Source organism: Cnephaeus nilssonii (assembly GCF_951640355.1).
Source record: "Cnephaeus nilssonii genome assembly, chromosome: X".
In the NCBI taxonomy this organism is placed as follows: Eukaryota; Metazoa; Chordata; class Mammalia; order Chiroptera; family Vespertilionidae; genus Cnephaeus; species Cnephaeus nilssonii.
Genome location: NC_137071.1, coordinates 25,735,172 through 25,763,021, shown reverse-complemented (window position 1 = coordinate 25,763,021; position 27,850 = coordinate 25,735,172). Strand labels below are relative to the sequence as shown.

Below are 27,850 nucleotides of genomic sequence, written 5' to 3'. Positions count from 1 at the left end.
TTATGTAAATTCTATCAATCCATGAACACGGTATATTCTTCCACTTATTTATATTTTCCTCTACCTCGTTTTTCAACGTACTGTAGTTCTCTGAGTACAGGTTTTTTACCTCATTGGTTAAGTTCATTCCTAAATATCTTAATTTTTTGTTGCAATGGTAAATGGGATTGTTTGTTTAGTTTCTCTTTCTGACAATTAATTATTGGTGTGTAAAAATGCCATCAATTTCTGGGTGTTAATTCTGTATTCTGCTGAATTCCTTTATTAAATTTCATAGTTTTTTTGTCCAGTTTTTAGGGTTTTCTATGTACAATATCATGTCATCTTCTAATAATGAGAGTTTTACTTCCTCTATTTCAATTTTGACACCTTTTATTTCTTCTTGTTGTCTATTTGCAGTACTATGTTGAATAAGGGTGTTGAAAGCAGACAACGTCATCTTGTTCCTACCTTAAGGGGAGCACTTTTTGCCTTTGCCTATTGAGTATGATGTTGGCTGTAGGTGTGTGATATATGGCTTTTATTATGTTGAGACATGATCCCTCTATTCCCACTTTGCTGAGAGTTTTTATCAAAAATGGGTGTTGGAGTTTATCAAATGCTCTTTGTGCATCTATTGATATGATAATGTGATTTTTGTATTTCAATTTGTTTATGTGCTGTATTACATTTATTGATTTGCAAATATTGCACCATCCTTGCCTCCCAAGAATAAATCCCACTTGGTCATGGTGTATAATATTTTTAATATATTTCTGGATCCAATTTGCTAAAATTTTGTTGAGGATTTTAGCATCTATGTTCATGTGGGATAGTGACCCGTAATTCTCTTTCATTGTAGTGTCTTTATCTGGTTTTGGAATTAGAGTGATGCTGACCTAATAAAAAAGAGTTTGGAAGTGTTCCTTCCTCTTGTCTTTTTTGGAATAGCTTGAGTAGGACAGGTGTTAGTTGTTCTTTGAAGGATTATAAAATTCCTCTGTGAATCCATCAGGACCAGGGCTTTTGTTTGCTGGGTGTTTTCTTTTTTTTATTACTGCTTTTATTTCATTAGCTGTTTTTGGCCTATTCAGGTGTTTTGCGTCTTCTGGATTCAGTTTTGGGAGATTGTATTTATTTAGCAATTAGTCCATTTCACCCATACTGTCCAGCTTGTTGGCATATAGTTGTTTATAGTATTTTATTACAAATCCTTTGTACTGCCATGGTGTCAGTTGTTACTTCACCCCTTTAGTTTCTGATCTTATTTATTTGGGTCCTCTCTCTGTTTTTTAATCTGTCTGGCTAATAATACATAAATCTTATTTATCTTTTCAAAGAACCAGCTCTTGGTTTCATTGATTTTTGTTCTGTTTTCTGTTTTATATCCTCTACGTCATTTTTTTTCCATTTATTTCTGATATAATCTTTATTATTTCCTTCCTTCTACTTACTCTGATCTTTTCTTGTTCTCTTTCTAATTCTTTAAGTTGTATGGTTAAATAGTTTACTATTAAATTTTCTTGTTTCTTTGAGGTAGGCCTATAGTGCTATGCACTTCTCCCTCAGGGCTATTTTCACTGTGCCCCATAGATTTTAAGGTTGTTGAGTGTTCACTTTCATTTGTTTCCAGGAAGTTTTTTATTTTTTTCATGTTGTCCCACAGCTTCCCTAAGCTGTCCTCCTGTTTTTTAATTGTTTTTTTTTCTTTTTGTTTCACTGATTGAGTGATTTTTTTTCTACCCTGTCTTCTAATTCACTGATCTGTACCTCAGCATCACATAATCTGCTGTGTATTCCTTACATTCTATTCATTATTAGTGCTATGCAAATCTCCATAATTACTATATATTTTCTCATGCTATTGAGTATCTTTGCCATCATTATTCTGAACTCTGTGTCTGATAAATTTATTATCTCCATTTCATTAGCTCTCCTTTTGGAGAATTCTCCTGTTCTTTCATTTGAGGCTTGTTTTTTGTCTCCCCGTTTTGGTCCCCTGTTTGTGTTTATGTCTGTGTATTAGGCATATCTGCTACAACTCCCAATTTCTAGTGCAGGACAATGCCAGGCACTGTTTGTGACTCTCCTTGAGTACTCTGTTTGGAGCTATCAGCAATCCACAACTTGTGGCTCCCTCTGCTTGGGCTGGATGAGTTTGGAAAGGACCAAGTTAAGCACCAGGGTCTGCTTTTCCTAGCCCTGGGCCCAAGATTAGATCAAGCAAATAAAGCCTACAGAGATTTGCCTTTTCCTGCAGTGCCATTGGCACTCAGACTTGATTAGCCTCAGGTTATCCACCACAGGGTGCAACAAAGGTCTTCCAGCAGGGTGGGGCAACTGCCTTCCTCCAAGACTAAAACCCCATGGAGACCTGAATTCTTAATCTTTTTTTAACTTCACAATCTGCTTCTTCCACAACCCTCCATATCTCAACTTACGGTGAATCTATTTTCCCCATTGCTCAGATCATGCACTTTTGAGTTGTCCTTGATTATTTTTTTTCACATTCATATACATTCCAATAGAAAATCTCATTTCCTATATATTCAAAATATATTTTGAATCAAAACATTTTTACCACCTCTATTTTTTTACCCTGGTCCAAATCACCATCATCCTTTACCTGGATACCGGTGATAGTCTTCTGATTTATTTGAATGCTTCTATCCATGTTCTCCTACACTGTACACCACACAACAGAGTGATCCTGTTAATAAGTTAGATCATGTCATTTTCTGCTCAAAACCCATTTTACTTAAAGGAACATTCTAAGTCCTTGCAATGGCCGATAATATCCCTCATGATCAGCTCACTCCTACTTATCCCATTCCTATTTGACTCATCTGTTATTATTTTCCTTCTCACTCTGTTTTAGCCACATTACTCAATAGCCTAATCATGTATTCACCTTAAGACATTTACATGAGATTTTTCACTCTGCCTGAAATGCTCTTCCTATAGGTATTCACTTGATAAAACCCCACATTATTTCTTATTTTTGTTGTTGAACATTTGTTTCCCTTGCTAAAATATAAAATCTATGTGAGTAAGGATCATTACCCATACTACTCATTGATACATCTCCAACATCAAGAATAGTAATACTACTCTATAAAGATATGCTGAGTTGAAAGTGTGTGGGTATAAAACAAGTTAGTAAGCTCAAATAAAGATGCTTCATAGGATAAAACCTTGTAATAAATTAAACCTACTAGACTCTGAGTGGTATAGTTTCAAACTCTTTTGTCCCTTGATACTCCCTAGATTTGAAGGTTATAGGCATCATTGTGACACTATAATTGAGAACTGCTGAATTCTATTAAAATTTTGTGTTCAGGAACAAATATCCTTCTTATTATTTCTAGTTTCCAAACTGTCCTGAAAGGATTTTCCAAATAATTTTAGGTAGTGTCGGGAGCACAGGTCCTTCACTGCCAGGAATTGGACCTTCATGGACACTGGGCATTGGACATAGAAAATAATATGTGCAGTCATGGACATACAAGAGAGTATTGTAGACTAAGTAGCCATTGCTAACAAGTAGCCATTAGAGAAAACAGTTATTCAACATAGCCTTACAAAGTAGTCACACAAAGCAGCCCTTGCTAATACAGTAGTAAATACAGGAGTCATATCAAGCAACTGTGCACCAGCTGGTCAACAACACATCTTTATACCAAGTTAGACAAAAGAGGCTTCTTGCCAAATAGTGCCATCAATATTTGGGTTATAGAAAGGTACACCTGTGCAGTGCATACAGTACAATCACTGTGTCCTTGCTCAGATTGGCCTTGAATATCCAGCGTACTCTGGACAGGGCCCCCACACTCCTATTGTCCTTGAACATCCAGCGTACTTTGATTAGGTTTCCCACAGAAGTCTATTAGTTCAAACACATGAAGGACACAATTGTAAACTGGTAAAATAGTTACTCTGATGTCCTGATTTACACTCTAAACCTTCCTCACTAGCTGGTCATCCCCACTGACTTGCCTGATAATATCTATATCCATGCCCAGACTCACATAAACAAATATATAGGATATGGATACTGCCATATATTTTTGTCCTAAAATGGGAGATTATGACTCCATTTCAGTTCCTTTATCCTGGAAAAACACATAATTAAGTGGAGTTATGTTTTAATTGTTTGTTTGTTATGATAAGAAGTATTGTTCAGTTCAAGGCTATCTTCCAGAGTTGTGGTTTCAAGTTTGAAATTAATTCATATTCTCTTGACACAAAAAAATAAGAATCAAATGCATTAAAATAGTTTTCCCCCCAATCATCACATGTTTTCATCATAAGTTGAGACTATAACTTCAATGGGAAAACATCAAGTTTATTTTCTATCAATAAGCCTTTTTAACATCTTATTTGCCTTTATTCCTCTTGAGGGCAAAGTGCCTATTTTGTATACTAACCTTTCAAAGCCCTTACAAGGGGGGAAAATTTCATGGTATAATAATTGATAAATTATGGAAAATATTTAAACTTATCAGATGTTCTACTTTGATATTTGGATTTCTCTCTTAGAACACCAGCAATGCTATTAAAATAATTCTTGGCCAGAGGCTCCGGCCAGGCCTCATGAAGGGTTGGCCCTCCTTGCTCCCGGCTCCAGCTCCACCATGGCTCCCAAAGGCAGCTCCAAGCAGCAGTCCGAGGAGGACCTGCTCCTTCAACATTTCAGTCGCAACCTCTCAGCCAAGTCCTCTGCACTCTTCTTCAGGAACACCTTCTTGGTGTCCGCCATCCCCATCTAGTTACACTGGTGAATATGGCATAAGGATCTTATTCAGTCTGCTGTTCTGTAAGCACTTATTTGGTAGCCTTTGCCAACAAAAATGTGAAATTTATACTCAAGCACAAAGTAGCACAGAAGAGGGAAGATGCTGTTTCCAAAGAAGTGACTCAAAAACTTTCTAAAGCTGATAATAGAAACATGTCTCGGAAAGAAAAAGATGAAAGAATCTTGTGGAAGATGAATGAAGTTGCTGATTATGAAGCTACAACATTTTCCATCTTCTATAACAACACCCTATTCCTTGTCTTGGTCATTATTGCATCCTTTTTTATATTGAAGAACTTCAATCCCACAGTAAACTATATTCTGTCCATAAGTGCTTCATCAGGTCTCATCGCCCTCCTGTCTACTGGCTCTAAATAGACCATTTCAGATTCACCCTTGGCTTTGTATCTATGGGTGGTCTGTGGTGTATGGAAAAGTAGCCGGGTGGTTGGGGTGGGAGACATATAAAATGTTCTTATAGTCTGGAGCTTGAGGGTTTGAGAGACCCAACAAAATGTAATTCAATACTTGTTTATTGGCTCTTTTTTTGACAAACTGTTGAAATTACATGAATTAAAAGGGAAACTCAGAGTACTAGGACATTTATTAAGAAGGCAAATGTGTCTGCCAATGTGCTATAATCACAAGAGGAGAATATAACTTGCTTCCTTGATCTGTCAGAGGTCACAGTAACCTGGACTGAACTATTAGTATTTGTTATAGTAGCAAGAAGTTAATAGCTGGTTCTGTGTGTTCCAAGCACAATATTACAACTTTTTTGGAACCATAAATATCAGAGTGAATTCTCTTTCCTCCCCTTCTCCCTGCCTGGGGGGTGGGATTGAACTGCATGTTTACAAATCTCTGAATATGTGATTTGAAATGACTCAATTAAAGTTGAAAACATGGTTTCTCCAATTTGGGGAAAAAGAAAAAAATCCTATATAATAAAGTGGTAATATGCAAATTGACCATCACTCCAACACCCAATACGGCCACCCCCAGGTGGACACAAGATGGCTGCCACAAGATGGCCTGCAGGGGAGGGCAGTTGTGGGCAATCAGGCCAGCAAGGAAGGGCATTTGGGGGCAATAAGGCCTGCAGGGGAGGGCTGTTAGGAGGGGAACAGACCTGCAGGGGAGGGCAGGTGGGGAAGATCAGGCCTGCAGGGGAGGGCAGCTAGGGGTGACCAGGCTGGAAGGGGAGGGCAGTTAGGGGCAATAGGGCTGGCAGGGGAGGGCAGTTAGAGGCAACCAGGCCGGCAGGGGAGAGCAGTTAAGGGAAATCAGGCCAGCAGGGGAGCAGTTAGGCGTCAATCAGGCTGGCAGGGAAGTGGTTAGGGGGTGATCAGGCTGGCAGGGGAGCAGTTAGGGGGCTATCCAGCTGGCATGCAGCATGGTTAGGGGCAATCAGGTAGTCAGGCAGGTGAGTGGTTAGGATCCAGCAGTCCCAGATTGTTAGAGGGATGTCCGACTGCTGGTTTAGGCCTGATCCCCTGAGGGGTCCCAGATTGGAGAGGGTGCAGGCTTGGCTGAAGGATACCCCCCAGTGCATAAATTTCGTGCACTGGGCTTCTAGTCTAATTATAAAATGACTTCAGAATTTTGTAGATTTACATTTTTTCTCTTTATTGCTTTACAACAATTTTAAATGACACACATTTATTGAATCTTTCCCAAGCATTTAAATAAGTTTTTATAAAAATAATCCATTCCTTTTCATGCCCATATGTTATCATTTTGCATAAAAGCCAAATACGTTATTACATTAAGAAGTACAATTTCTATAACAGGGTTTGAGAAAAAATGGAATAGATTCTTGTTAAGCATATAACCCATCTGATGAAAAAGTAAATGAAGAAGCATACTATATAGAGTAGTCTATTTGCTGCACAAATCAGTGTGCAATTATTATTGCTAAACTTTAAACAGGGAAAGGAACATGTTATTAAATAAAGTCAGTTAATGCCCTGGCTGGTTTGGCTCAGTGGATAGAGCATCTGCCTGCAGACTCAAGGGTGTGGGCACATCCCCAGTGGGGGGTGTGCAGGAGGCAGCTGATTGATGTTTCTCTCTCATCGATGTTTCTAACTCTCTCTCCCTCTCCCTTCCTCTCTGTAAAAAATCAATAAAACATATTTTTTAAAAAAATACAGTCAGTTAAGTAGATGCAGGTAAAAGTACAGAATATATATATTTCTGTATGTCCCCAATCAAGACAAAAGAGGTGATTTTTATCCTTTTTTTTAAATTTGGCACTTTAAAAATTTACCAGAAAAACAATATAAAGATGCATAAATTTAAAGGCAAATGTCCACCCATTCACCAATTTCATTCTTTTCAGTTTAACAACTCAGTATACATTATTCTATGTGTTTATCCTCATTCATACAAACATATATGTACTTAAATATTTTGTTTATGCTGAAATAGAAGCCAACTCATTAACAGAAGCACTCTGAAAACTTTTTAACTTCACTTATCTTTCTTCAATCGTCAGGTGTGTAGATGAACTAGGAGCAGGAACCATTTTTTTTTAATTTCCATATACATTGCTTATATAATTTCCTAAAAGAGATAGTTGCAGTATTAAAATCAGCAGGACCAGAAGTGTTCACTGTAGATCACGTAATAAGAGAATAAGTACAATTTATTGAGCTCTGATTATGTGGCATAATCTGTGCTAAGTACTTTATGTAAATTATTACTTTATTACTTAAAACAACCTTGTGAAAAAGGAATTATTATTCCCTTTACAAATGAGAAAATTTTGGTTAAAAGAAGATAAACAATTTAATCAAGGTAGCATATCTACTAAATATCAGTCATGGCTGTAACCCAGAGAGAAATGTCTATATTTAGGTAGATAGTCTAAGAGAGAAAGGATTAATCTACACTGGATTATTAAATGTGAGGCCAGGTTTTACTGGGCCCAAGCCATGTAAACACTTTTTAAAAAATATATATTTTATTAATTTTTTTTACAGAGAGGAAGGGAGAGGTATAGAGAGCTAGAAACATCGATGAGAGAGAAACATCGACCAGCTGCCTCCTGCACACCCCCCACCGGGGATGTGCCTGCAACCAATGTACATGCCCTTGACCTGAATCGAACCTGGGACCCTTCAGTCCGCAGACCGATGCTCTATCCACTGAGCCAAACCGGTTTCGGCCCATGTAAATACTTTTGGTAAATCTTTGAATCATGTTTAATTTATTCCATGTCAAGCACATGACTCTTATACTAGGGGCCTGGTGCACGAAATTCGTGCACAGGGGGTCGGGGGTCCCTCAGCCCAACCTGCCCCCTCTCACATACTGGGAGCCCTCAGGGGATGTCCTACTGAAGGCTTAGGCCCGTGCCCCACAGGGAGCATACTTAAGCCGTAGTCTGGCCTCCCTTTGTGGGAGGCAACCGGGCTGGTCAGGGGAAGGCACCAGCCCCATCACCCCACTGCTGCAGCCACTGTCAGTCACCGCAGCCACAAAGGTGTTTTCATCAACACGGACTCCAGTCCCTTCACCAAGAAAAAATGACAACTTTCTTTAGGCATTTTCAAGATGTGTCTTTCATAGGATATGGATTTCTTTATTTTTTATCCTCACCTGAGGGTATGTTTCCATTGACTTTTAGAGAATGTGGAAGAGAAAGGGAAAGACATAGAGAAACACTTTGATTGGTTGCCTCCTGCATGAGCCCTGATCTGGGCCCTGGCCAGGGAGGAGCCTGCAACCTAGGTACATGCCTTTGATCAGAATCAAACCCACACCCTGCTGTCTGCAGGCTGAGGCATTATCCACTGAGTCAAACCGGCTAGGGCAGGATATGACATTTCTTAGCCTTCCAGCAGAGGACCTTCATTTTTTTCTCCAGAAGTGTGTTGGAAAAACCCTAGGTCACCTTTTTGGATTCTTATTGCCCAAGTTACTAAGAATATTACCAGTGGCATATAGGAAGCTTAGCCAATGTGCAGTCAGAAAAGGTATTTCATCTATAGTTCACACCAATGGAGGGCTGGGCCCTGCCCAGGCCTAAAGCCTCTGGTCGAAGCTTTAGGCCTGGGCAGGCCTCTCCAGTTCCCTCTAATCACAGGCTCAGCCCTTGACCAGGCCTGCCCAGATCAAAAGCCTCTCGGGCAGGAGCGAACCCCCAGCTCCCTGCAATCGATGGCAGGGGGTCCACTCATGCACCAGGCCAAAAGCCTCAGAGCGGACACCCAGCTCCCCGCTTTCAATGGCAGGGGGTCCGCTCACCACACCCACCATTCATCTAAAGCAGGGAGCTGGGTGTCCGCTCCAGCTCCAAGCCAAAAGCATTCAGCGGAGGCTTTTGGTCTGGTGCCAGAGCTGACCCCAGCTCCCTGCAATCCTACACAGGGGGTCAGCTCAGGGCGGCTATGTATGCAAATTAACTGCCATCTTGCTCGGGTTTATTTGCATACTTGCTCTGACTGAATGGTGGGCATGGCTTGGCTGGTGGGCGTGACTGGTGGGTGTGGCTTGGGCGTAGAGAAGGTGTGGTCAATTTGCATGTTACTGTTTTATTAGGTAGGATGAAAAGAATAATTTTCCTTGTTCATTTTGATATTTGGTGACATACTACCTATCTTCCTCCTTTCAAAGTGTAATACAAAAAAATGAGATTGCTATTATTCTTTTGGAAAGCCCCTCAAAAAATAATATTCACTACAACTGGGACTTTTTCTTTAAATTGTAGCAAGTACACATATTATTAAAGAAAAATGTGACACTAACTATAAGATTTTCTTACATTGCCGAATCAGTACCTCAATAATTTGCAATCACTTTAGTTAAAACTAGTTATTTTATGTTTCAATAAAAAATGTTGCACAATTTATTATGCATGAATGTTATTAAATTAATTTCCCCATATTTTTTAAATGTATGTGTGCAATGCACCTGAAAAGCTACCATTTTGAATTGTGAGAATAACACTTTTTTAACAGATATCTAATAGACAAGTATAAAAAGGGTGATGCAGAGAGAGGATAATCATAACTCTAGCTAAAAGCAACAGCTTAGATTACTCTAACTAGAAATCATAGGTTGTAAATGCAAATGACTAAAAGCCAGGCTGGAAAAATAAATAAGTGAAGAGACTGTAAGATTTGAAATGCTATAGGAGGAAGCTGTGTGCTCTTAGGGGACCTGGAGGTCATGGGCCTTTTCTAATGGGGACTTAGGTTTCTCACCTCCCCTTTATTATTGACATAAAGGAATGTAGCCAAAGTTGCCTACTTTTTGAATTTTTATTATCATGAAAAGCCAGAAATCTAGACTTATATGTGAAATTTCCTGATTTTAAATACTTGTCAAAATTAAAATTAAAAAGAAAACAATAGGATGGGCTAGAAATAAATACAACTATATGATTGATTTGTACCACTAGCCATAAATTTCTGACTTCTGGATTAGGAACATGAAATTCCATGATTCCTTTATGAAATAAAGCAATGTATCCTTTTGCTACCTCTTAGAAAGAGTATGCTTAACAGCTGCCCCACACACAGTTACACATACCCCAGAGAATACTCTGTTCTCATAATTATGAATCACCTACCCAAAATCTATATGCTGCCATTTTCCTGTCCTCTAGAAGACAATGTCTATTCCCTCACATTTGGGGAACAAGAAGGCAACTTGATAATGTATGCAGAGTTAATAGTACAGTGTCTGCCTTGCTGTAGTTTTTCGATAAATGTTAGTTATTTATTTCCATTATGGTATTAAAGAGCACAACTACACTCTGTATAATAGTGCTTGTTACACAATGAAGCCGATGTTAATTTATTTCTTCAGCTAGATGATTAAACTTTTTTTTTCATTAAGACCATGACATAGTCAATGATAAAAATACATGCTTATTGAGCTTATAAATTTAAATGTGTGCACTGTCATTTTTATGACTTTGGTAGATAGGATATAAATTTGTTGATTACTTTCTCCCATCCAAACTTTTAAATATTAAGTCCCAGATATCTATAGGAGTTAGAGGAAAAAAAAACAAAATGGAAGGTTAGGGGGTCATTGTTCCTAATATTGCCCTCTGATCTGCCACATCTTTCACAGAAAGTGAAAGTGATAATAGTGGAAAGGTTTTGGTACCATTATCTAATGAAAAAATAGATCTAAGTATTAAGGGATCCAGTTTGTAGTTAAACTATGGTTCCTTAAATCACTTGGCTTTTATTTGAATTTCAGTTTCCTCATATATCAAAACTGTGGGCTGTGTCATGGAAATGTTGATAGTAAAAAAAGTGGTTTAACAAATAGTAAACCCCTTCAGAAGTCTGATAAGTAATAATACAAAAACAGGGAGGATTTTTATAATCTTTGGAGTCTTTATTCCTTCCAAAGCCTCATCAAGCTGTCCCTTGGGACAGTGTTATAGGCATATGTATAAAAGCATGTAGTATGCTCAATTAAAGCAATCTTTTCCTTGAGTATGGTTGCCTAACACAGAAGATTTAAATCGGGTGTGATTTATTCTTCTCTCCTGACCCAGAGAACTTCTGGAACTATCTAGAGACATTTTCGGTTTTTACAACTGGGTTGGGATATGTAACTGACATATAATAGATAGAGGCCAAAGATGTTGCTAAACATTCATCAATGAACAAGAGAGTTCTTTACAACACAAAAGTATGGATTCAAAGGAATGAGGGTAACAAATTCTGGTCTAAACTCTGAAAGAAGCACAATTTTATTTCTAATTCCTGTAAGTCAATGCCCTTTCAGACATTTCCCAACCCAAACTTCATCAATATCAATTTAAGCATTGCAAACCTCCTAGGAAATCACCTAGACACTTAAAGCCTACCACCTAGATCAGGCATCCTCAAACTACGGCCCACGGGCCACATGCAGGTGTTTTTGCCGTTTTGTTTTTTTACTTCAAAATAAGATATGTGCAGTGTGCATAGGAATTTGATCATAGTTTTTTTAAAAACTATAGTCTGGCCCTCCAACTGTCTGAGGGACAGTGAACTGGCCCCCTGTTTAAAAAGTTTGAGGACCCCTGACCTAGAAAAATAATTTTTTTGCTTTTGGGATTTTGGATAGTGTTTGATGCCTTTGATGAAGTCTACATTAATTTATTCACTTATTTATATATTCACTAAGTCACCAAAATTTAATTGGACTTTGTGTATAGCTATTTGCCTATTGCTAAAAGTTATAAATATTAATCTAACATATTCCTTTGTCTTCTAATTAATTACACTTTAAGGAATACACAAATCAGATACATGGGATGAATCTTGTCTGCAGACATGGCTTATTTGTCCAACATGGTGTTTTTGTTTGTTTTATTTTAAAAAAATAATTTTAGGCAGGTGCATGTGTTTTCTAGTTTGGCCACAGTAGCCACTTACATTACCTGCCCTGTTCTTAAAGATTTTTTAGTTTGAAATACCAGGGTTTTAAATCTGGTTGGAGAATCAAGGTAGATATAAAAAATGTTGGGGGGGAAACAATAAAAGAGAAAAAATATAAATAAGTACCAATTTCTATGCCTCAGTTTTCCTATCTGTACAATGAGGCTGTTGATTCAGATGAACCTTAAGCCCTAATCCTATCTAATAATAGACAAATATGCAAATTGACCATACCTCCGACACGCCCACAAGCCACACCCACAAGCCACGCCCACCATCCAATCAGAGCAAGCTTGCAAATTAACCTAAACCAAGATGGCTACAGCCACAGAGAGCAAGGTTTCCTAGGTAACAGAGGAAGCCAAGCTTTCTGCCTGCCCTTGCCAGGCCTAAGCCTCCACTCAAGCTACAAAGTTTCAATTATAGAAGATTAACAAATTCAAACAAATGGCGGCAGAATGGAGCTTGAGAGAGCAGGCCAGGGTTGCCGCCGGCAACAGGGGAAGCTCTGGCCGGGCCCACCCGCTTAAGGCAACAAAGTTTCAATTATAGCCCCAACACAAATGGCTGCCAGCCTCGGAGGGAGCCCCAGGCTTGGCTCCGCTCCAGGCTACAAAGTTTCAATTGTAGAAGGAAAATAAATTCCAGATACCAAGGCCTCCGCTTGGGTTGCCAGGGGGTATGGCTGGCCTGCAAACCACCACAGGCCCTTGCTCAGGCGGCTCCATGCCCCAAGGGAACCCCCACCTGATCCGGGACGCCCTTCAGGGCAAACCATCTGGCCCCCACTCCTGCACCAGGCCTCTATCCTATCTAATAAAAGAGTAATATGCAGATTGACCATCACTCCAACACAAAATATGTCTTCCCCCATGTGGTCAAAGATCCTGCCCCCATGTGGACACAAGATGGCCACCACAAGATGGCCAGCAGGAGAGGGCAGTTGGGAGGCACCCGGCCTGCAAGGGAGGGCAGTTGGAGGTGATCAACCCTGCAGGAGAGAACAGTTAGGGGTGACCAGGCTGGCAGAGGAGGAAAGTTGGGGGCAAACAGGCTGGCAGCAGAGTGGTTAGGGGGTGATCAGGCTGGCAGGCAGAAGCAGTTAAGGGCAATCAGGAAGACAGACAGGCGAGCAGTAGGGAGCCAGCAGTCCTGGATTGTGAGAGGGATGTTAGACTGCCCGTTTAGGTCCGATCCCAGTGGACAGTCGAACATCCCTCAAGGGGTCCCATATTGGAGAAGGTACAGGCTGGACTGAGGGACAACCCCCTCCATGCACGAATTTCGTGCACCGGGCCTCTAGTATTTTATAATATTATAATAGTGCCAATAATATGTGCTTTAGGTGTAAAAATTATTATGGCTCCAAGTTTTCGGAGAAAATTTAAAGGAAGAGTCATGACTTGAGCTTAACCTTGAAGAATGGGTAGTATTTGGAAATGAAAAATTTTGAAGGTAGAGGTAAAAGAACATCTTGGAGGAATGATGTGAGCAAAGTTAACTGTACAAGGGATATTTAAGTGATAGTTATTGCACTAATGTAGTTTTCTCATGTGTTTTCTATAACAAGTTAAGAAGTGATCAAATCCTAAATGTAGGACAGTATTAAATCCTCCCTAAGTTGTATTTCTTCCATGCTTATGTAGAACCCTTATAAGTTTGTGCAGAGTGAATTGACATAATGCTCTATAGGGCAGAGATTCTTACCTGTCTTGTTTCCTGCTGTATTCTCAACAAGTATAGAAGTACCAGGCATGTAATAGACTCTTAAAATATTTGTTAAATAAACAATGGAAGCATTTGATATGCAGCATTGTCCAAAATGAGGAGAGAAAATGAAATCAAGACCAATTAGAAGGTTATTTCAACCTCCATATACAAGATGCTGGTCTTGTTGAATTTGAGTGGAAAAAGTGAAACTACTGTCTTGACACAAATTATTGATTTGAGAAATGAAGACTTGATGGTTTATGAAATTTAAAACAAAAAATATTCTACAATGACATCAGAGATATAGTGGCATGAGAGATCCCCTTGGTCTCTTTCCATGAAGTCCCAACAATTTAAACAGCTATAATTCAAACTAAAGATTCCCTTCTCAGCATACAAACATGACTGATTTTCTGCATGTTGAAATATCTGAAGTTGGACAAGTGGTAGAAAACCAAAGAGGTGAGAAGGGAGAAGAGCTGATAAGGACCATAGGCACAGCCTTGCAGCCCAGTGCTCACAGCCTGGATTTCATCTGGGGCTTAGGTTGGAGAAAGGAGAAATCTGGTTGCTATTGGCACTCTCTTCAGCCAGAGGAGCAGAGATATTAAGTGAGTATTCATGCAGGGGTTGGCAGTATGAGCTGCAGCTGAGCTCAGTGACTTGGGCAGGAACTAAGCAGAGAAGCGATGCCATGGTTGTCAGGAAATCAGCATTCCTGACAGAGTAACAAAGCCACAGAGCCTGACTGCCTCCCCTCATCCTCCCAGAGTTATTAGCAGGCCACAGAAGAAGCTGTAGCAGTGTCGGTTTGCAGAACCCATTTCTGCAAATCCAAGGACTGGTACTACAGAAATACTTTTCCCATCTGCAACAGGTGAACTCTGAAACTAATCTTAAGGGTATGATGGATACAAAGGGGAGGCTGCAGAGGTCTTCCAATCAACATTCCTGGAGAGCAAAACAACAAAGAGGCCAAATTCCCCCATCTAATCCCAACACCACACATCACAGATGTACTGTCAGCAGCATTTGACTACAAGAGACAACACTGAGATTTCATGAATTTGGAAACCATTAGCACCACATTACCCCATAATGTTGGTCTCCTGAGACCGAAGTGACTGGAACACAGAGAAGACACCCACTTTCCCAGGGAACAAAGTCCATTTTCCACCACCCCAAAGAATCTGAAAAAGCAGATCAGTGTAAGAGAGCTAATAAACTTGTGATTCAACACTACCTACTAGAAAACAATACAAGGACTTATCCATCTACTAGAGAATTGCCACTCATTTATAGATGCCTAAACAGAGAAAGAATACATCAAATACCTTAAATAAACAAGGTAATGAAGCAGAAAAAAATTTAAAATCTCCAAAAAATAACTTATAGAGATGAAAACATATTTAAATGACAGATAATTCAAGATTGCAGTTCTGAAAAAACTCAATGAGATGCAAGAAAACCCAGGCAGACAGTTTAATGAACTCAGAAACAAAATCAACAAACAAAATGAGTACTTTAGCAAAGAGATAAAAATTTTTTAAAAAGAACCAAATAGAAATTCTGGAGATAAAAAAACTAAGTAAAATAGATAAAGAATAAACTAGTAAGCATAGGAAATAGAGCTAACCAGGTGGAGGAAAGAATTTGTGATATTGAAGCTAGAAATCTAGAAATGATGCAGAGTGAAGAGAGATAAACTTGAGCCCTGCTGGCATGGCTAATGGTTAAGCATCAACCTATGAACCAGGAGGTATGATTCCTGGTAAGGACACATGCCCAGGTTGCAGGCTCGATCTCCAGGATGGGACGTGCAGGAGGTTGATGATAAATGAGTCTCTCTCATCATTATGTTTCTATCCTTCTCTCTCTCTCCCTTCCTCTCTGAAATCAATAAAAGCATATTTAAAATTCTCCAAAAAATAAAAATAAAATTGACAGACTCCTGGTTAGACTCACTAAGGAAAAGAGAGAAAAGACCAATATAAAAAAATCAGACATGAAAGAAAAGTTACCAGAGACATCATAGAAATACAAAGGATCATACTATAATACTATGAAAGACTATATGCCATGAAATTCAATAACCTGGAGAACTGGATACGTTTGTAGAAATATATAACACAAGGATAACACGGAAAATAAAACTATATAACAATTTATCTCATGGTGTAGGTTCAAAAATCCTAAACAAAATATTAGCAAATGATATATTAAAAAAATAACACATCACGATTACATGGGGTTCACTAGGCGCACAAGAATGGTTCAACATACTCAAATTGAACAATGTATTACAATACAAATAAAACAGATGATAAAAATCATATGATCTTATCAAGAGATGGAGAAAAAGAATCATCTGAAAAAATACAACATGCATGTATGATTAAAACACTAAATAAAAATAGGTATAGAAAGAAAGTACCTCAAAATCAGGTAATATCATACTCAATGTTGAAAAACTGAAAGCTTTTTCTCTAAGATCAGGAAAACGACAAGGATGTTCACTTTCATCACTCTTATTCAACATAGTACTAGAAGTCATAGAGCAATCAGTTAAGACAAAGGAATAAAAAGAGTTTGAATTGGGAATGAAGAAATAAAAGTGTCACTTTCTGCAGAAGACATGATTCTTTATAGTGAAAACTGTAAATACTCCATCAGAAATCTTGTAGAAACAATAAGCACATACAGTAAAAGTGCAAGAAAAAATAAATGCTTTTCTATATACAAACAATGAAACTTCATAAAAAGAAATGGAAAAAATTCCTTTTGCAATTGCAACAAATCAATAAAATACCTTGGAATAAATTTAACAAAGGATATGAAGGACCTATACACTGAAAACTATAATGCATTATTAAAACAGATTGAAAAAATACACTAAGAAATAGAAAGATACTTTGTGTTCATGGATTTGAAGAATCAACATAGTTAAAATGCCATGCCCATAAAATCCAAAGCAATATACACTGAGTGGCCAGATTATTATGATCTCTGAATGTATATATATATTAGAGGCCCAGTGCATGAAATTTGTGCATGGGGGGGTGTCCCTCAGCCTGCACCCTCTCCAATTGGGACCCCTCGAGGGATGTCCGACTGCCCATTTAGGCCCGATCCCACCAAGATCCAGGACTGCTGGCTCCCACTTTTCTCTTGCCTGCCTGCCTGATTGCCCCTAAGCACTCCCCTGCCAGCCTGATCAATGCCTAACTGCTCCCCTGCTGGCCCAATTGCCCCTAACTGACTTCCCCTGTAGGCCTGGTCACCCCCAACTGCCCTCCCCTGCAGGCCTGGTTTTCCCCAACTGCTCCCTTGCAGGCCTGGTCCCTCTCAACTGCCCTTCCCTGCTGGCCTGATCACCCACACCTGCCTTCCCCTGCTGGCCATCTTATGTGGCCATCTTGTATCCACATGGGGGCGGCCATATTTGACCACATGGGACAGCCATCTTGTGTGTTGGAGTCATCACTTTGCATATTACTCTTTTATTAGATAGGATATATATATATATATATATATATATATATATATATATATATATATACTGAGTGGCCAGATTATTATGCATTTAGAGATTATAATAATCTGGCCATTCAGTGTACATAATTAATGCAATCCCCATCAAAATTCCAATGACATTTTTAAAGAAATAGAACAAAAATCATAAGATTTGTATGGAACCACAGAAAGCCCTGAATAACCAATGCATACTGTGAAAAAAGAATGAAGCAGGAAGTACCACATTCCCTGACTTCAAATTATACTGCAAAGCAACTATAATCAAAACAGTGTGGTATTTGCAGAAAAACAGACACACAGACCAATGGAACAAGATTGAGACTCTAGAAAGAAAACCACAGGTATATGGGCAAATAGTTTTTGCAAAAGTGCAAAACACATACAATGGATAAAAGAAAGCCTCTTCAGTAAATGGTACTAGGAAAATTGGAAAGCCACATGCAGAAGAATAAAACTAGACTGCTGTTTGTCCCCATAATAAAAATTAAGATTTCATGAATATGACCTCAAGGTAAGGGAAGTAAAGGCAAAAATAAATAAATGAGACTTCACCAAACTAAAAGCTTCTGCAAAACAAAATAAATCTCCACTAAACCAAAAGGCAACCAACCAAATGGGATAAGATATTGGCAAACAGCATCTCCAACAGATATTATTATCATTTGTTTTGTTTGTGTTATAATATTAATATTAATATATTAGATATATATTAATATCTAAAATATATAAATAACTCATGCAACTTTACACCAAACAATCCAATAGCCCATGGACAGAGACAACAATGTGGTGAAGGCCAGGGAATGGTGGGAGCTGGGTGGAGGGTGGAAAGGGAGGAAATTGGGGACATTTGTTATAGTGTCAACAATAAAAAATTTAGCAGAGTACCTGAACCAAAACAAGACATACAAATTGCCAACTGATGTATGCAAAGTTACTCAACTTCACTAGCTATTAGGGAAATGCAAATCAAAACTACAATGAGGTACCACCTCACACCTTTTAGAATGTCTATTAACAACAAGGAAAGTAATAACAAGCATTAGAGAGGTTGTGAAGAAAACAGAACCCTTATTCACTGCTGGTGTGTATATAAACTGGTACTGTCACTATGGAAAACAGTATGAGGTTCCTCAAAAAATTAAGAATAGATTTACCATATAACCCAGCAACTCCTCTTCTGTCTATCTACCCCCACCAAATTAAAAATATTCATTTGCAAAGATATATGCACTACTATGTCCATAGCAGCATTATTAATAGTGGACAAGACATGAAAAAAAACACAAATGTCCTTTGATAGAGGATTGGATAAAGAAGATGTGGTACATACATACAATGGAATGCTATTCAGCCATAAGAAAAGATGAAATATTGCCTTTTGCAACAACATTGATGAACCTTGAGAATATCATGCTAAGCATAATATCACAGAAAAAAAATAGGACACACATGATTTCACTCATAATGGTTATCCTATATAATAAAGAGGTAGTATGCAAATTAACCATCACATCCTCACACAAGATGGCCACCCCCATGTTGTCACATGATGGCCGCCACAAGATGGCCGGCAGGGGAGGGCAGTTGTGGGCAATCAGGCCAGCAGGGGAGGGTAGTTAGGTGTGACCAGGCCAGCAGGGGAGGGCAGTTGAGGGGGACCAGGCCTGCAGAAGAGTGCAGTTGGGGGCAACCAGGCCTTCAGGGGAGGGCAGTTGTGGGTGACTGGGCCTGCAGGGGAGGGAGAGCAGTTGGGGGGGACCAGGCCAGCAAGGAGGGCAGTTAGGGGTGACCAGGTAGGCAGGGGAGGGCAGTTGGGTGCAATCGGGCTGGCAGGGGAGCAGTTAGACATCAATCAGGCTGGCAGGGGAGTGGTTAGGGGGTGATCAGTCTCGTAGCCAGAAGTGGTGAGGGGCAATCAGGCAGGCAGGCAGGTGAGGGTTTGGGAGCTAGCAGTCCTGGATTGTGAGAGGGATGTCCGACTGATGGCTTAGGCCTGATCCCTGTGGGGATTTGGACATCCCCTGAGGGGGCCCAGATTTTCGTGCACTGGGCCTCTAGTATGATAATATGTGGGACATAAAACTGAAAGCAACAAATGAACAAACAAGAAAAGCAAACAAACAAAAACTCCTAGACACAGACAACAGTATGGTATTTACCAGAGAGAAGGAGATGAGGAAGCAGTATAGGATAAAGGAGGTCAAATGCATGGTGACAGAAGATTATTTGACTTTGGCTGGTGGGCACACAATGCAATATGTAAATCATATATCACAGAAATGTACACTCAAAATTGATGTAAACTTATTAACCAACTAGAGGCCCGGTGCATAAAATTTGTGCATGGGGGGTTCCCTCAGCCAAGCCTGCGCCCTCTCCAATCCGGGACCCAACAGAGGATATCAGACTGTTGGTTTAGGCCCAATCCCACTGTGGGACATCCCTCTCACAATCCGGGACCACTGGCTCCTAACTGCTTACCTGCCTGCCTGCCTGCCTGCCTGATCGCCCCTAACCACCTCTGCCTATCTGCCTGATCGCCCCTTACCGCCTCTGCCTGCCAACCTGATGCCCTAACTGCTCCCCTGCCTACCTGATTGCCCTTAACTGCCTCTTCCTGCCTGCCTGATCACCCCTAACCACCTCTGCCTGCCTCCCTGATCGCCCCTAACTGCTCCTCTGCCTGCCTGATAGCCCCTAACTGCCTTTGCCTGCCTGCCTAATGCCCCTAACTGCTCTCCCATGCTGGCCTAATCACCCCTAACCACCTCTGCCTGCCAGCCTGATTGCTTGCCCCTAACTACCTCTGCCTGCCGGCCTGATCACCCTTAACTGCCTGGGCCTTGGCCCCTGCCACCTTGGCTTTGTCCAGAAGGACGTCCAGAATGACATCTGGAAGGTTGTTCGGCTGTCTGGTCTAATTAGCATATTATGCTTTTATTATTATGGATGTCAACCACAATAAATGTAATAAAAATAAAAACATTTAAAAATGGATAAGAGAAAATATTTGCTCTCCTTTATTGATAAAATTATGGTTCTAATTAGCCAAATATTTGAAAAAAAAGAAAAATTTTAATGCTAGAAGGATTTGATGATTGAGTGAACTTTTCTGTGCTTGTGCTTCCTGGTTAAGCCAATTGATTTGCATAAACAAAGCAGACATGTCAGCACAGCTATCTTTACTGAACTTCTGGCCCCTTTTCTTCCACCTGAAATGAATCCAAATATTCAGATATGCTATAAATGTTTCAATTAAATTAAGAATTTTGCCTAGAAAAGAAATATCAGAAAAAGTTAAATTCATGGACATGTATATACAAGCAATGATATATAACAAATAAGGTCTAAATCAATAAACATAAGATGAAAAAATTCTAAAACCCAAAAAATTTAACCTCTAGTACTCCCACCCATTACCTGAGGTAAAAAGAGGCATGTATTTGCAACAAACCCCTTTTTTAACTTACCTATGTGGAACCCTGTGACCTCCAATAACTTAATATGCTCCAAATTTTTCTTAGCTGTGAGTAAATTGAAGAAAGCCCAGTTGTAATTAGTCAAGACTCTTAAAAAGTTGTGCTTTATACTTAGAAATTGCTGGACAGCATTAAAGTATATAATAAACTAGAAGCCCAGTGCATGATTTAATCATGCATGTGTAAGCTGTCTGTCCGCTGGTCGGCAGCTCCCAAGTCCCTGGGCCCCTAGGGCGAGGTGGGGCGGGGGCGTGGTCCTCCTGCGGCCGGAGCCCAGGCCAGGATCTTGCCTTTGCCTCCCGCCCAGGAAGGCTGGGGCCGCCACCACGTGCTCCTGCTGCCTAACTGCCGCCAGACTCCGCCCGCTCCACCCCCCTTCCCCGCCGCCTCCAAACCTCCAAAACGCCGGCTCGCTGCCCCAGAGGCCTGTCTGTGCCGCAGCACAGCCATGGTGCAGACGCTGAGCTCGCATCGCCACTGGCAACGCGAGCTCAGCGTTCTGCCGGCCCAATCACCACCCCAGCCACCCCGAGTCCCGCCCCCTGTGTCTCCCGCTGGCCCAATCGTGGGCGTAGCGGAGTGATGGTAATTTAAATATTACCTTTTTATTATGTAAGATGATTGTTTAGTTTAAAGTACTTTAACTCTAAAATAATATCAACATTTTTTATGTAAAAGAATAAACTTATCTAATCTGACCCTCACCATTGGCCTATCAATAACCATAAGTGTAGCTCAGAAGTGTGGCTGAGTTAAGCAGAATTGACCACTGCTTTAAAGTAATTATCAAGAGCCCACTAAAACATATATTTAAAAAAATAACTTTAGTTGATTTCCTTGTGTCTCCAGGATTGTGTGCTGATAATCCTATCTAATAAAAGAGTAATATGCAAATCGACCGTCACTCCAGCACACAAGATAACTGCCCTTATGTGGTCAAAGATCCTGCCCCCATGTGGACACAAGATGGCCACCACAAAATGGCCAGCAGGGGAGGGACCAGGTCTGCAAGGGAGGGCAGTTGTGGGCGATCAGGCCAGCAGGGGAGGGCAGTTGGGAGGGACCAGGCCTGCAGGGAAGGGCAGTTAAGGGTGACCAGGCAGGCAGAGGAGGGAAGTTGGGGGTGACCGGGCCTTCAGGGAAGGGCAGTTAAGGGGGACCCAGGCCTGCAGGAGAGGGCAGTTAGGGGTGACCAGGCCTGCAGGGGAGGGCAGTTAAGGGCAATCAGGCTGGCAGGGGAGCAGTTAAGCCTCAATCAGGCTGGCAGGAGAGTGGTTAGGGGGTTATCAGGCTGGCAGGCAGAAGCGGTTAGGGGCAATCAGGAAGGCAGGCAGGTGAGCAGTTGGGAGCCAGCAGTCCTGGATTGTGAGAGAGATGTTGGACTGCCCATTTAGGCCCGATCCCACCAGGCAGTCGGACATCCCTGGAGGGGTCTCAGATTGGAGAGGGTGCAGGCTGGGCTGAAGGACACCCCCCCCCCATGCACCGAGCCTCTACTTTATATACATAATAATGTTTCTAAATTTAATAAGGTTTGAGGGATCCAAGATGGTGGCTGACAAGATGGCAGTGAAGGAGAGAGTGTGAGTGAGGGACAGTTATATTCTGCAGGCCTGTTGGGGGCTGGTGGACCAGGCTCCCCTAGCTGGGCAGCCTCTCCTACTGCTGCGATCTCTCCCAGGGAAGCCAGCTCTGCCGCAGAGACTGTGCCATCTTGAAGGGAAGAGAAGCTGTAACTGGGAGCCAAGCCTCACCTTCACCCAGGGGAACCTCAGACACCAGCTGGGACCCTACAGCCACACTGGCCAGGGACCAGCTGCCTCAGCTGTGAAACCACGAACACCGAGAATCCATCCTCCCCAGGCAAGGGCTTCTAAAAAGTTTGTTCAGGGGGACACAAAATGGTGGCCAAATAGGCAGATGGGTCAGGCACCTGCTCACAGAGCAGATAGAAGAAACTGCTGAATCGAATAACATCCACCTGGAATTGGCAAATTAAACACAGCTGGTGAGGCAATCCATGGCCGGAAAGGTCAGAGGATTCCTGGAGAACGGTAGGATGCGGATCTGGGCTGGATAGAAAGACGTGCGCAACTGGGACTAGAAGGTCAGAAGGAAACTGCTCTGTACCAAGTCCGCGTCCCTCGGGGACACGGGTAACACTCGACTGTGGAAGGGCGACCACAGGACTGTTGGCAGCAGAGGACTCTAGATCTAAGTCCACAGCCATGGGAGGCTGTGCCCAGAAATGAAACCTGAAGTTCTGCACTGGCCACGCAGTTCTCGGGGGAGAGAGAAGCACAGAGGTGCCGTTGCTCTGTCTTTATAATTGCCTTGCTTTTACTGGCTAAACTCAATGCACAGGATCTTTCAATTACAAACATTCACTGAGGCTGCAGTGTAAGGGGAGGTTATTTTGTGGAATCTGGGGAGCAAAGCAGGGAGAAGCAACCAGGAAACCAGCTCTGGGACAGTCCAGTTCCTCCAACCCTGAACAGACATTTTTCTCCTGAAGACCAGGCTCCTCCTCCCAAGCATAACCACACCCAGCCTTGAGCTTGGCAGGGAAACAAAGATTCTGAATAGACTCAGGGAGCCCTGGAGGACTGGGTTGAGGGGCCATAGTACAGCAATACCACCATCTACAGCCTGTGTCAGAAATAGATGTTTGTGTAAATATGACTGAAAGCAGGCAGAAAAACAAAGTAGGCACATTGATCCTGCCTGCCTAAAACCAAGGCTGTGGCATCTGACACAGAGGAACAGTGGATTGCTGGGAACTTCAACACAGTTCTGACTACCTAACAGGAAACTGAGACATGCCAGGCAGAACAGTAGAGAGGGGTCTTAAACCAGCCCCCTTGGGACGTTAAAACTCAGCTGAATCAAATGAACTTCACTATTTTATTTTTTATCTTTTACTTAAGAAACTAATTTTTTTCTTTATTTTATTTTTATTACTATTTTTATTTATTATTATTTTAACCTTTCATTTTTTTGTATTAGTGTTCTAAATTCTATTTTTATTTCTATTTTTTAATCATTATTTTATGTTATCTCATTTTTTCCTTTTTGCCAAACTTTTCTTCCTCACTTCTCCCCTTTTCACCCTGTTTCTCCTCTCCTATTCCTGCTTTAGTTTTTCTCTATCCTTTCTTTTTACCCCTTGTTAAAATTGATCTTCTTTATCTGCTTTATTGACACATTATTATTATAGTAGTCTCTTTTGACTTACTCATATATCTAATTTCCTTTCCCCTGCTCCAAGTCCATTCACCCTCTCTTTTCTCTTTCTTCGCTAGCCAATTTTTTTCTTGTTGCTGTTGTTTGTTTGATTGTTTGTTTGTGTTTGTTTTCATTTTATGTTTTTCATCTCCTTGCTTGCTCTCTTCTTCTACTAATAGCTTAATTAGTTTCATTCACCAAACTCAGGCTAATCTCCTCTCTATTCTCCTTTTCCAAAAATAGATGAATATATAGATATATTAAAGAAAGGGGAACTTTTTTTTATTTTATATATGTACTAGAGGCTCAGTGCACAAATTTCATGCATGGGTGTGGTTCCTCGATGTGGCCGGTGATCAAAGCATGACTGTCTAGCATGGAAGGTCAACTGTCTAGTTGACCTCTGGGCTCTGGGCAGCACCTGAGCCCCTGGGCCCCCATGTACCCCCTCTTCCTGAGTCAGTACCTGATTCCCCACATGGAGATGCAGTGAGCGCTGCTGGATGCCACGGGCCGGGGTGCAGTGTGGGCCTGTGGGCCACCCATTGGCACTGCACAGAAAACAGGTGGACAGCACACTCTCTCCCAGCCAGCCTCACATACCAGCTCCTGCACAAACACACGGGGAGCCCAACTGGCCACTGCAGTCCCAGTGGCTCTGGCCTGGCCTATCTGGAAGAATCTGTGTGGATGTGGGGCGGGCTTCTAATGGGCACCTTGCATCTGAGTATGGCAGCTTCCCTGGCGCGTGAGCCCTGGTGTCCATGTGAGGGTAGCAGGGGAGTGAAAGTGAGCTTGGTGGACACCCTGCATTCTCACTACACCTCCATCCCCATCATGCCCACCCCCAAGTAGCCAGCAAGAGGTCACATCCCCCTGCCTGGGTGCCAGGGCAGATTGGTCACTGCCACCCATCCCCAATTCACTGTCCCAGCTAGAGGCTAGCCACTGGTCACCATCTGTGGGGCTATTGGTAGGGGCTAGGACCCTCGCCTGGCTCCCTGCATGCATGGGAGCTGGGCAGCGGCCCTGGCCCCCACCGCTGCCACTGGTCACTGTCTACAGGGCAATCAGTGGGGTGATCAGTCCATCACTTGCACCCATCTTGGCATGGTGCCACCTGCTCACCAGCTCCACCATCCCACTGTGGTCCTGCTCTAGTCAGGGCCCATTGGGGACAGCAGAGCCTCCACTCCAGCCAGCTGCTAACACCGCGTTGCCAGTGCCAGCCATGTTCTGCTCCCTGGTGCTCAGCACACATCTTAGGAAGTGGTTGAACTCCTGGTTGAACAATTTACATATTAGGCTTTTATTATATAGGATATATATTTTAATATATATTTAATTATTATAATTTTTTAATCATTATTATTTTTTATTGAGTATTTTGTTTTTTACTTTTTTCTTATACACTCATTCTCTTTCTACCTCCTTTATACTGAACTGTGGCCATTCCACCATTCATTCAATTTCTTTATCTTACCTTCTGGAAATAAGCTCTGCCTCTTCAGATTCAGCTCCCCCATCCCCTTTTTTTTCTGGGTGTTTGTTGCTTGCATTTTTTGGTTTAATTGTTGTTTTTGTGGAGTTTTCTCCACATATAAGTATATTTTTTCCTTCCTTCCTTCCTTCCTTCCTTCCTTCCTTCCTTCCTTCCTTCCTTCCTTCCTTTCCTCCTCCTCCTTCTCTCTCTCTCTCTCTTTCTTTCTTTCCCCTTCTTTTTCTTTTCTCTCTTAACTTTTTTCTTTTTCTCAATATCATTTTTGCACTCTTTTCTCTCTCCTAATTCTCTTTTCTCTTGTGGTCACCTTTATTTGGGGTGATAGGTGTCACGAATACATTCATGTTTTGTTCCCTCTGTGTCGTATCTTGTTGAGTTCTATTTTGTGCCTTTAGGTCAATGTGGTAGAGTGTGAGCCACATAACCATACACCCTGAGAGGAGCAAAAATGAGGAGACAAAGAAACAGCTCGCATACAAAAGAAAAGGAGTAATCCACAGAAAAGGAAGTAAAAAAATATAGGTAAGCAATTTGTCAGAGAAAGAATTCAGAACAATGGTCATAAGGAAGCTGAAAAGGATTGAAGACAAATTCAACAACATGTGTAAAAATAAAGAAGAAATGAAGAAGAACTAAGAAGAAATGAAAAATGACATAGCTGCAATAAAGAACACAATATGAAGCATCAACAGTAGAGTGGAAAAAGGTGAGGACCACATCAGCAAGCTAGAAGATAAGGTAGGAAAAAACACCCAAGCAGAGCAGCAACTGGAAAAAAAAAAACTTAAAAATCAGGAGGAGAGCCTAAGGGAACTCTAGGACAACATAAAATAAAAAAATATATATATCTACATAATAGGGGTGGCAGAAGGAGAGGAAACTGAGCAAGGAATAGAAAACCTGTTTGAGGATATAATGACAGAAAAACTTCACTGATATTGGGAAGAAAAAACTGACACATGTCGAAGAAGCTCACAGAGTTCCAAACAAGATGAGCCAAAAAGACCAACACCAAGACACATCATAATTAAATTGGCAAACACAAATGACAAAGTAAGAATCTTAAAGGCTTCCAGAGAGATACAGAAAGTTACCTATAAGGGATCTTTCATTAGACTATCAACTGATATCTCAACAGGAACACATCAGGTCAGAAGGGAATGAAGTGAAATATACAAAGTGATGCAAAGCAAGGGACTGAATCCAAGAATACTATACCCAGTAAGGCTATCATTCAAAATTGAAGGTGAAATCAAGAGCTTCACAGTCAAAAAAGGGCTAAAGGAGTTTATTACCACCAAGCCAGTAATGCAAAAAATGCTAAAGGAACTGCAGTAAAAAGAAGAAATAGGAAGGGAAGAAGGAACACAAGCATAAAGAATAAAAATGGTGACAAACAAGTATATATATATATATATATATATATATATATATATATATATACACACACACACACACACACACACACACACACTAGAGTAGAGGCCCGGTGAACAAAATTTGTAATTCGTGCATGGGTAGGGTCCCTAGGCCTGGCCAGCGATCAGGGCTGATTGGGGCCTTCCAGCTGCCAGCTGGGGCCTCCCTTCCACAGCTGCCAGCTGCCAGCTACTGGCTGGGGTCTGCCTTGCCCAACTGCCAGCTGCTGGCTGGGGCCTCCCTTCCCCAGCTTCCGGTTTGGGTCTTCCTTTGTTCCGCGTCACCCCATGGTGGTCAACACACTTCATAGCAAGTGATCGTACTCCTGGTCTCCCGGTCGAACTCCTGAGGGGACAATTTGCGTGTGCCCCCTGGACACAGCATACAGCCTCATGGAGGGGCTGACAGGCCCAGACACTCCAATGGTGACAGATCCAGCCGTGGCCCCCGGGACAGGCTGACAGGCCCGGACACTCCAGCAACGCCATCTTTGTTGGGTTAATTTGCATACTCACTCCTGATTGGCTGGTGGGCATAGCAGAGTGACGGTCAATTTGCATTAGTGTAGATTATATATACATACATACATACATATAGAGATTCTATATACATATATATCTACACTAATAAAAGAGAAACATGCAAATTAACCATCACTCCGCTACACCCACCAGCCAATCAGGAGCAAGTATGCAAATTAACCCAACAAAGATGGTGGCATCCATGGAGCTGGAGCAAGCTGGAGGCTTGGGTTGCCCCCGGCGATGGAGGAAACAAAGCTTCTCGCCCTCCCTGGCCTGCTCTGGCC

The 27,850-nt window shown here is 41.4% G+C and overlaps 1 pseudogene across 1 annotated transcript; it reads left to right on the top strand.

Annotated features, from left to right (window-relative positions):
- Window positions 1–4,611: 4,611 nt before the first annotated feature.
- On the top strand, window positions 4,612–5,175 carry LOC307095157 (translocon-associated protein subunit gamma-like; annotated as a pseudogene). Its single transcript has one exon. The product of its transcript is annotated as a translocon-associated protein subunit gamma-like (transcript).
- The last annotated feature ends 22,675 nt before the right edge of the window (window positions 5,176–27,850 follow it).